This window comes from Rattus rattus, chromosome 8 (assembly GCF_011064425.1).
Source record: "Rattus rattus isolate New Zealand chromosome 8, Rrattus_CSIRO_v1, whole genome shotgun sequence".
In the NCBI taxonomy this organism is placed as follows: Eukaryota; Metazoa; Chordata; class Mammalia; order Rodentia; family Muridae; genus Rattus; species Rattus rattus.
This window is the reverse complement of record NC_046161.1, coordinates 26,601,952-26,612,227: the sequence shown is the minus strand read 5'-3', so window position 1 is coordinate 26,612,227 and position 10,276 is coordinate 26,601,952.

Below are 10,276 nucleotides of genomic sequence, written 5' to 3'. Positions count from 1 at the left end.
TAATAACTTTGTAACATTGCCCATAACATGGTTATCTTGGGGGTAATTTTTGTTTGCCCTCTGGTTTCCATTGCAGCAATTGCTAGTAGGACTTATCTAAGGTAAAGTTCATGTGAACTGGTTTTGGGGGTGGGGTGTCAGCAATGGAGGAAACAGGAGAGGTTTGCTTCTGCTGTATAACCAGGCTTGGAGTCTCAGGAGAACGGCCAAGGTAACATTGAGGCCGTGAAAGCTGCCTTCCAGAGCAGACAAACCTGCTGTTATGTGTTTCTAAGCTTTCTAGTGAAGAAGAAGGAGCAGTTTCCTAGCTTCTGACTTTTGATGACAGGTAAGAACAGTTTGCTTTGTGATGCATCTGTAGGAAGAAAATGCATCCTTGTCCTACTAAGGCTATGTGTGTGTGTGTGTGTGTGTGTGTGTGTGTGTGTGTGTGTGTGTGTGTCCGGGGTGAGGGGGGGTGGTGGAGAGTTTTGCAGAATAGTGTTGACTCCCTGAGCTAAGCTCTGCCTGCCTAGTGAGTCCTGGCAGGCACCCAGCAGGCTGAGCTGGCAGAGCCAAGGGCATCGTGCATGACCCTAGAGTCTTTCCATTGATCCTTGGCTTGAACCCAGCCCTCCCTGGGTGAGTCAGCCTTCAAGCTGCAATCCTGGCAACAAATCCCAGAAGAACGAGTCTCCCTTCAGGCCCTTCAGATGCCACCGTGTCACCTCCCAAGCCACACAGCTCTGAGAATGAAATGTTCACGGATCCCAAGCAAGAGAGGCTGCTAAGCACAGCACAGCACAGAGCAAACTCATTGCCCAACCCAGGCCCTGGTCGATTTGCTCCACCCACAGGATCTGCCCCTGGAGCCTTATTGGGAAGCCCTTCCATTGTCTTGTTCTGGGCTATGGTCAATGATGCAAATCAAGTTCCAAGTATGGACAGAAAGGCGGTTAGGATAGGCGGCATTTCCAAAGGAAGAAGCAGAACGATTTGCCTCTGTCCTAAAGAGCTGTTTGGGAGGAAAGGACAAACAGAGGGAGATGACAAAACACAAAACAAAATAAAACAAAAACCAAACAACAACAAAAACAACAACAACAAAAAATTGTATATTTGGAAAATTGGAGAGAAGATAGCCCTGGTAAATGGTGGGAACCTGTTTTTGCTTCCCTGTCCCCTTTCCACCCTGCTACAGTCCTATACAAAATATAGGGTCTTGGACCCTCGGTCCTTGACTCTGACCAACTTTTCTGATGAACCTGAGATTGTAGTCTCCATACAAGACCTTTCTAGAGAGTCAGCAAATATGGCAGGTTTGCTGTTGAAAGGACAGCCTTTGGGTGTCCCAGGGAAGTGTGGGCAGGATGCTAACCTCTTGGAATGGCCTCTTTTGGTGAGATGTGCCAGGTGGGCAGGGGTGGACTGGGGCTTTGGAGGGGCCTCCTTCTAGTTGCTCATCAGTGTCTTTTAGGAATATTTGTCTGTCTCTTAGAGAGACAGGGAGCCATTTACTCAACCCACTGCTTTGCCCTGAAATATTTCTGGTAGGGAGCATGTTCCTGATACCAGCCTCCATGGTCCCCATGGACACACATCAACACACCCTGAACTTGCCCAGGATTCCTGTAACGTCTCCTACTAGGAAACCTATTCTTTTAATTGCTTTCTTGGCGTGATTCCCAGTGGTGCTGCATCTGCCATCTCAGGGTTGGGATTTGGCACATGGAAATCACTTTGCCACCAAATGAACCTTGACTCAGAGAAGCTCTGAAACCTGGGGTAGTCTGAGCTACTTTGAGTGACAAAGAATGAGAAAAGTATAAGAAGTGAATCAAACTCTTGGGCACAGAACCCCTTATTTCTCCAGAAACATCTAGAACTGTTGCCACCTTCCTTTCTTTAACACAATTATGAAATATTTAAGATATACAGAGGTATGAAGAATAATAAACTAAAACCTAGGTACCAACCGCATAGTACAAAATATAAAAACACTATTGGGTGTGTTGTGTGCACCTGTAGTCTCTACCAATTAGGAGGCTGAGGTAGGAAGATTATGAGTTCAAGGCTAGCCAGTATTATATAGTGAGATCCTGTCTCAAAAAAAGGAGAGGAGGAAGAAAAGGAGGAGGAGGAGGAGGAGGAGGAGGAGGAGGAGGAGGGAGAAGGAGGGAGAAGAAGAAGAAGAAGAAGAAGAAGAAGAAGAAGAAGAAGAAGAAAAAAGAAGAAGTTGTTCATCATTCAACAACTCAGTGAATCTGTCAGTCAGATCAATAAGTAGTTAAGATCCCCAGAGATGCCTCCACATCTCCCTTCTCCTGTTACAGGCAAATGTTATCTCTTTTGGTGTTTATCCCTCCCTGTCTTTCCTAGAGTCTTTTTCTACATGTATGTATTCCTAAGCAGTGGATAGCCTGCTTTTCATGCTTCTTGCCTGTGGATAGACAGGGTAGCATGTTACATGCTCTCCCTTCCAAATTACTTTCCTATCTTTCTGTGTTTGTGGGAGCCATTTGCATGGACACAGTTGATTACAGTGCAGTGTTCTTATGGTTTGGTATATTTTTTCAATGTGTGAATATGAATGCAGATGTGTAGGTTGTCTCCACTATTTCACTGCATAATTCTGTTGTGAACATTCTCCTACATGTTCTGCAGTGTACAGACTATGTGAATTTGTAGAAATGGTGTTTCTGAACCATGGAGTATGTGTACCTTTAACTTTATTGCTGGCTACTTCTAAATAATTCTTCAAAAGGTTAAAATAATTTTTAAAAATCACACCAAAGTATTAATGAATTGCTCTACCCTAGTCTACCAATCTCTCTCCCCATACCTCCCTCTCTCCCTCCCACTTCCCCTCTCCCTGTCTTTCTCCTTCTGACCCACCTTCTCCTGTCAGTCAGGTTTCCAGGACATATACATCAAACTCAATTTAAGAGTGGGGTGAGGAGACAGTTGAATAAAGAACATTTTATGATGCCCAGGCAGATAGCTTGTTTAGTCAGTAAAATGCAAAGTGTAAAAACATGAAGAACTGACTCTAATCTTCAAAATATACATTTTTTTAAAATATAGGCTTGGTAACACATGCTTGCAATTCTGGAGCTGAGAAGGCAGAGATAGGCAGATCCCTGGGGCTCACAGGCCAGCCAGAGAGTTTCTGGAAATTGAGAGACTGTCTCTCAACAAAACAAAACAGAACACAAAACAAACAAACAACAACAACAAAATTCCAGGGTGGTGTCTCCTGAGAAATGGCACCTGAGGTTGACCTCCGGCTTCTCCATACACACGAACACATATGTGCACCAACACAAGCATATATTGACATACATATATGCAAAGAGAGACATAAACACAGAGACAGACAAAGAGAGAAAACAATTAGCAAAAATTCAGGCAGGGGATAAGAATACCCGTGAGTTCTAACTCATGATAGCACCCTAGGCTGGTGACTGAATATCCTTGGAGGTGAATATGAGGACAGAGGTAGTGTCTTAGGGTTTCATTGCTATGAACAGACACCATGACCAAGGCAACTAAGCACAACATTTAACTGGTTCTGGATTAGAGGTTCAGAGGTTCAGTTCATTATTATCAATGGGAGCATGGCAATGTCCAGGCAGGCATGGTGCAGGAGGAGTTGAATGCTCTACATCCTTATCTGAAGATTGCTAGGAGAAGACTGACTTCCAGGTAGCTGGGATGAGGGCCTTAAAGCCCACACCCATAGTGACACACCTAAGAAGATCATACCTACTCTAACAAGGCCATACCTCCTAATAGTGACATTGCCTGGGCCAAGCATATACAAAGCACCACAGAGAGGCCTCTTTAATAGAACTTCCAGACAGGATCTGTATTAGTCCCTTTTACACTATTGTAACAAAATACTAGAGCATGGACAACTTATAAAAAAAACCAAGTTTATTTTGTTTGTAGTTTTGGAGGCCAAGCATTGAAACAGCCTGTACTGACTTTGTTATTATATCATGACAGATGACATTATGGTGGTGAACACAGAAAAAGGTTCAAATGGCAAGACAAGACAGGAAGTCAGATAATGGAGAGGGACCACTAAACTAACCAGAATACCTGGAGAATTATGCGGACTGTTTTTAAGGTCGGTGCCCCCAAGGACCTCCCACCAGGACCCACCTCTTAAAGACCTCACCATTTTCTCCATAACCACATTAGGACCTATACATGGACTGTGGAGAACATGTTAAAGCTGGAGCAGAAATTGTACTTTGGGTTATAAGACATAGCTTCAGGAAACTTAGCGTTAACCCAATGAGTTTAGAGATTTAGTGCCAGCTTAATATAAAGCGAGCATTCAATTTGTCTCAGCTAGACACTACTCTAAACAGAGAGATGTTCCTGGGGAGAGAATTTTCATAGTTGCCAATTTCAATCTGTGTTCTGTGTTAAATCACTGGGTAAAGCCAAGCATGGTGGCACACACCTTTATTTCCAGCATTCAGGAGGCAGAGTCAGGTGGATCTCTGTGTTTGATGGCCAACCTCAAACTATAGAGTAAATTCCAGGAAAGTAAGGACTCTACAGAGAAACCCTGTCTCAAAAACCTAACCAACCAAGCCAACCAACCAGCCAACCAACCAGCCAACCAACCAGCCAACCAAACAGCCAACCAAACAGCCAACCAACCAGCCAACCAACCAACCAGCCAACCAACCAACCAACTAACTAACCAGCCAACGAACCAGCCAACCAACCACCCAAGCAACCAACCAACCAACCAACCAGCCAACCAACCAACCAACCAGCCAACCAGCCAACCAACCAACCAGCCAACCAACCAACCAACCAACCAACCAACCAACCAACCAACTAACTAACAAGCCAACGAACCAGCTAAGCAACCAGCCAACCAGCCAACCAGCCAACCAACCAACCAACCAACTAACTAACCAGCCAACGAACCAGCTAAGCAACCAAGCAACCAAGCAACCAGCCAATGAACCAGCCAACGAACCAGCTAAGCAACCAAGCAACCATCCATCCATCCATCCATCCATCCATCCATCCATCCATCCATCCATCCATCCATCCATCCAGTCTGACAACCAACCAGACAACCAACCAGACAACCATGCAACCAAAAAAGATCTATCACTGAAGGTTATTCTTCTTATAACCATTTCCCTAACAAAAAACAACAAAACAAAACAACAAAAACATCATGTGTGGTGGGGCTTTTCCAGTTGCAGGCTCTCATGACTTAACATGAAGTCTGCCTTCTGGACATTAATGATCTGATTTGGGGTGGTGACTCTCCAATGATCTGGAGACTAAATTTCTCACTCTTTCTTCAGGTTTTTTTCTATGGGAAATATCAGATTTCATAAACTGGAAAAAAATAATCTTGAAGGAATAAATGGACAGTCATGCGTCTCTCCCTCACAGCTTGTAATTATTATGATTTTTATCACATCCAATTCATCTTCTCATAGAGAGCTTTTGTTTAGACAAGCTAGAAGGTTGCAGGCTGACGACTGTACTTACTCCTTTAGCTTGTATTTCCTGAGAACGGGGCGTTTGAGATGCAGAAGCTCAAGGCCTATCTCTCCTCAACACTGAACAGTCAAAGAAAGCAAGGCAAAATAATAGGTACACCCTGCTCCTGTGACGGGCCTTTCAGACCCTTTGAATTTGAGTGGGCATTTAAATCCAGTTATTTTTATTTTTGGTTGTGAGCCTAGCCTTTAACGGCTGAGCCATCTCTCCAGCCCTAAATTTATTATTTTTTTTTTTTTGGTTCCTGGGGATTGTGCTTAGGCAAGCGCTACCACTGAGCTAAATCCAACCCCAAATCCAGTTATTTTTAAGATTGCCTATTTTTTTCCACCTTGGATAAGTGTATACGTGTGAGGTTACATTGTATGTGGAGGTCAGAGGTTAGAGGAGTGGTTTTTCTCCCACTACCATGTGGGTTCTTGGGATCAAACTCAGGTTGTGTATTTAGTGGGCAAGCGCTTTTACCTGTTAAGCCATTTAAAATTTTTTTTGTTAGTTTTTCAAGACAGGGTTTCTCTGTGTAGCCTTGCCTGGCCTTGAACTCACAAAGATATGCCTGCCTGGAATTAAAGGTGTGAGTCACTCACTATGCCTGACTCTCTTGAGCCGTTTTGCTGGCCCCCAATCCAGACGTTTTAAATGAATCTCAGTGGTAGAGAACACAGCATCCATGAGGCCTTGAGTTTAATTTCTAGCATCAAAGAAAGAGAAACTTTTCTCCTTCATGTATGCTACAAATATCACGTATGCATCCTCGGATGTCAAGCACAAAAGGAAATGAAGAACAGTACATTTGCTTCCTTGGGGCTTCTAGAGTTATCCTTTCTGTGAATCTTTTTAGTTCATTATTCCTCATGAGCTCTTCTTTCCCTGTTAGCCTTTTATTAGCATGCAGCCCTCTGTTTAGTTCACTTCACACACTTTTCTAGAGGGCTCTCATGCTCACTCATTGTTTTAGGAGAAGCCAATGTATTAAGGGTTCCCAAATCTCTGTACTTAACCTTTTTCAGACCCCAATGCACTCCATGCTGTTAGCTGGGGGCTGGGCCTTAGAGGTTAAAGGGATAAATAAATGGGTTATGAGGACAGAGTTGGAGAGACTCCTAGTTTTGGGATTGAAGGTTGAAACAGCCTGCGCTGGCTCCGGTGGTGGTCCTCCTGGCTACCTTACGTCATAGCATCATGCACACCAGTATGCCTCATCTGGAGTATGTCAGACTTGCCTTCTTTGTTTCTAGTTCCATCTCATTTCGATTTCGGCAGTAGGAGTTCCATCCTGAGCTCTATTGGTTCCCTCTCCATCCTTGGTCCCAATATTTCACGCATTGCTTGTGTTGGCTTGCACTCCAAGGAGCTGAGACTTAATCGTCCTTAAACTAAGTAAATGTTTGGCATACAGTACAAATACTGTACTAGTTAGGATTTTCGAGAGAACAGAAATGATACAATGAATCTATACATTTAGAAAGGGCATTTAGTAGAGTCACTTACAGGGTGGTCTTATGAGTTAAAAATGGCCGTCAAGCAATGGAAAGTGCAAGAATCCAGTAGTTGTTCAGTCCACGAGGCTGGATGCCTCAGCTGGTTTTCAGTCTACACCAGAAGAATCTTGAAGAAGTAAGATCTAATACTGGTGAAGGAATGGACTGGCCAGGGAGAGTGAGGGCAAGCAGGCAAAGAGCAAAAGCTTCCTTTTTTCCTGTCCTTTATATAGAATGCCACCAGAGGTGTGGCCCAAATCAAAGGTAGATTTTCCTACTTCAAAAGATCTGGATTAAAACAACTCTTCCCACTTCAAGTGATTTAAGAAAACATCCCTCACAGGTGTACCCAGTCATTTTAGGTTTTAGTTAATTCCAGATATAGTCAAGTTGACAACCAAGAACAGCCATGCCAATAATGACATGGGTCAACTCCTAATGTCAACAGTATATTAAGGGTGGTCTTAGTTATGGTTTTTATTGTTGGGATAAAACACCAAGACCAAAAGCAACTTGAGGAAGCAAGTTTACGACCTTACACTTCCAGTGAAGGGAGTGAGGGTAGGAGAGGCAGGAGCAGAAGCAGAGACCAAGGAAGAACACTGCTTCTTGTCTGCTCCCCAAGGCTTTCTCGGCATCCTTTCCTATACTTCTAAAACCACTGGGCTAGAGGTGGCAATATCCACAGTGGGTTGGACCTTCCCATGTCAATCACCAATTAAGAAAGTGTCCCACAGACTTGACTAGAGGTCAGTATTTGGAGGCATTTCCTCAATTGTGATTTCTTCTTCTCAGATGACTTGACTGTGTAAAGCGGATATAAAACTAATCAAGACAAATACCTTATGTTTGTAGCAGAGTTTTGAATTATAGTCTATCATCACCTCTGCTTATATACGAAGAAACTTACAACCAGAGGTGCGAGGAGCATTGTTTCTGTGGCTTGTATGTGGTAAGTGAAAGAGCTAGGAATCTGAACTCTATAGTCATGGAATGAGTTGTCCCATGAGTCCCCTTGTTCAGTTCTTTAAGACATTTGGATGGGAAACAGGTACAAGCATGAACTAGGAGGCAGTATGAAGGGTCTGGGTGGGGGTTCTGTGTTATATACGGCCAACACAAGCCACTGCAGGACTCTGAGTTGATCTGGAAAGACCTGATAGAGGACATTGCACTTAAACTGAGCTTCAAAGAATGAATGGACACTATCGTGAGGGTAAGGAGGCTGCCTAGATTGTTGGATATCACAGGGAGGTTGGTTTTCAAAATCTTGCTATGGCTGGATAAATACAGTATATGAGAGGCAGCTGGGCTCAGGGGCTTGGTTAGTCTGACCAGGAAGGACTCCTGTGCACTGGCAGGAGCTTTTGCTTTGTTAAGGAACAGAGACCCATTTTGCATATGTCCTTCAAATCGGATCAGATTTTAATCAGCCCACAACTCTGGTTAGCCAATGTGAGCCTGGTTTGGGATAAGAACAGATGGAACAGAAAGACCATGTTAGAGACTCCTGCAGCAAGCCTGGGTTAACTCTTGTTTGACCAAACTTCCTCTGGGGAGATACAACACAGACTCAAGCCAGATAGGCAGCCCATGACAGACCAAAGTCTAGATACCACCAAAGTCCAGCTTGGAGAGCCAGTGAGTTTTATTGAGGTTATTTATAGGAGCAGAAATGACTCAAAGACAGCTGCATCACCAAAGCCCACCCCAGTATCGGTGACAGTTCTCAAAAAGCTGGAAAACTTGGAGCACACTGCACAGCTTTTAGGCAACTGAGAGTGTTGTTTTCAAGTGACTTGGTTGGTCTAAACATCTTCCAGGAGTCTCATCTGTTTTCTATATCTTCCAGGCTGCTTGGCTGGTCTCAGAGTCTACTTTGTAACTTGGCTTTTCTACCCTGGCAGGGAGGAGCCTAGTGAATCTGGTCACTTTCAGGGACTTCCTGAAGTTATTTTGCTTTGTTTACCTTGCTGCTTAATGGGCTTCCCTGCCAATTTCTAGTCTCTGAGGAAATTGTGACAAAATCACACTGCAGATTATTGTTTCACGTTTCAACAATTTCTCTGCTTTTTCAAAGCAGTACCCAGTCCCTGAGAGTCTTAACATGTGAATAAACAATGGTGTAGTGAGGGGGAAAAACAGAAATGCTTAATAGCCCTTGGGATGAAGCTTCTAATGCATAATATTGCCAGAATTTAAAGGGAGAGGGATGACCCACTCTCGGCTGTTTCTGACTTCCCACCATACCTCTCTACACACTGACTTAATTTCCTCTCTCACACCTCCCAGAGCTCTGGTCTTAGTATTTTGTGGTTAGCTTGGCTCTGGGAAAATATACTAGAAGTCATGGGAGATTGAAAGACAGGAGGATAGAGAGATCAGAGAATATGTCAGAGGGCGTCTACAAACATTACTGTAAAGGCAGGGGGATGATATTTCAAATGTGTTTCAGCACAGGTCATATAAACATATTTATTTTTTAATATACCCCCTGTATCTTTCGATTAACCATATGTTGTACATAATATATCTCAATGCTTGTATCTTAGGATGGGAATAGCAGAAGCATATGTTAGCCGAGTTCTATTAACTCTAGGGACGATATGACTGAGTTACGAGATATTGTGGCTACATGTTTCAGTAACATATGTTACCCATAAGGAACCCCAAGCTTTAATGTGTAATATAGTCTGGACTGGACTGACAAGTGGATTGGAGTCAGCCTGAGAAAATGAACATCTTCAGAATGCAGAGTGCTAAATATTTGGGTCAGAAAAACCTTCCTTACAAAACCTGTTTGAATCTCCTTGCTGCTCAGCAATGAAATGGGGAATCCGAATGGTTTAGGTCACTGCTCCTTTGTTCCTAACATCTTGAGAAAACTTGACCCACATATTGCTTTACAGATTATTAGATAAATACCTTATGGCCGAATGGAATGTTTTCCCGGTTCCCATAAGTCTGGAGTGCTGTTCGTTTTGTTCTTACTTCTTCATAACCCACCTATTTGGAGATGGGTCAAGTGGCCTGAGTGATTACTCTGATGGTCAATCTTCATTATTGATTAATTAGATTGGATTGAGTGGTGCCCAAGAAAATTAGTGGAGCATACTCCTGGGTGCATCTGTGAAGGTGTGTGTGTGTGTGTGTGTGTGTGTGTGTGTGTGTGTGTGTGTGTGGTGTACAAGATACACCTTCAAGGGCCTGGGTGGAATAAAAAGGAAAACAGAAAGTCCTACTCTTTGTGTTTCATCTGTCTGTCTGTC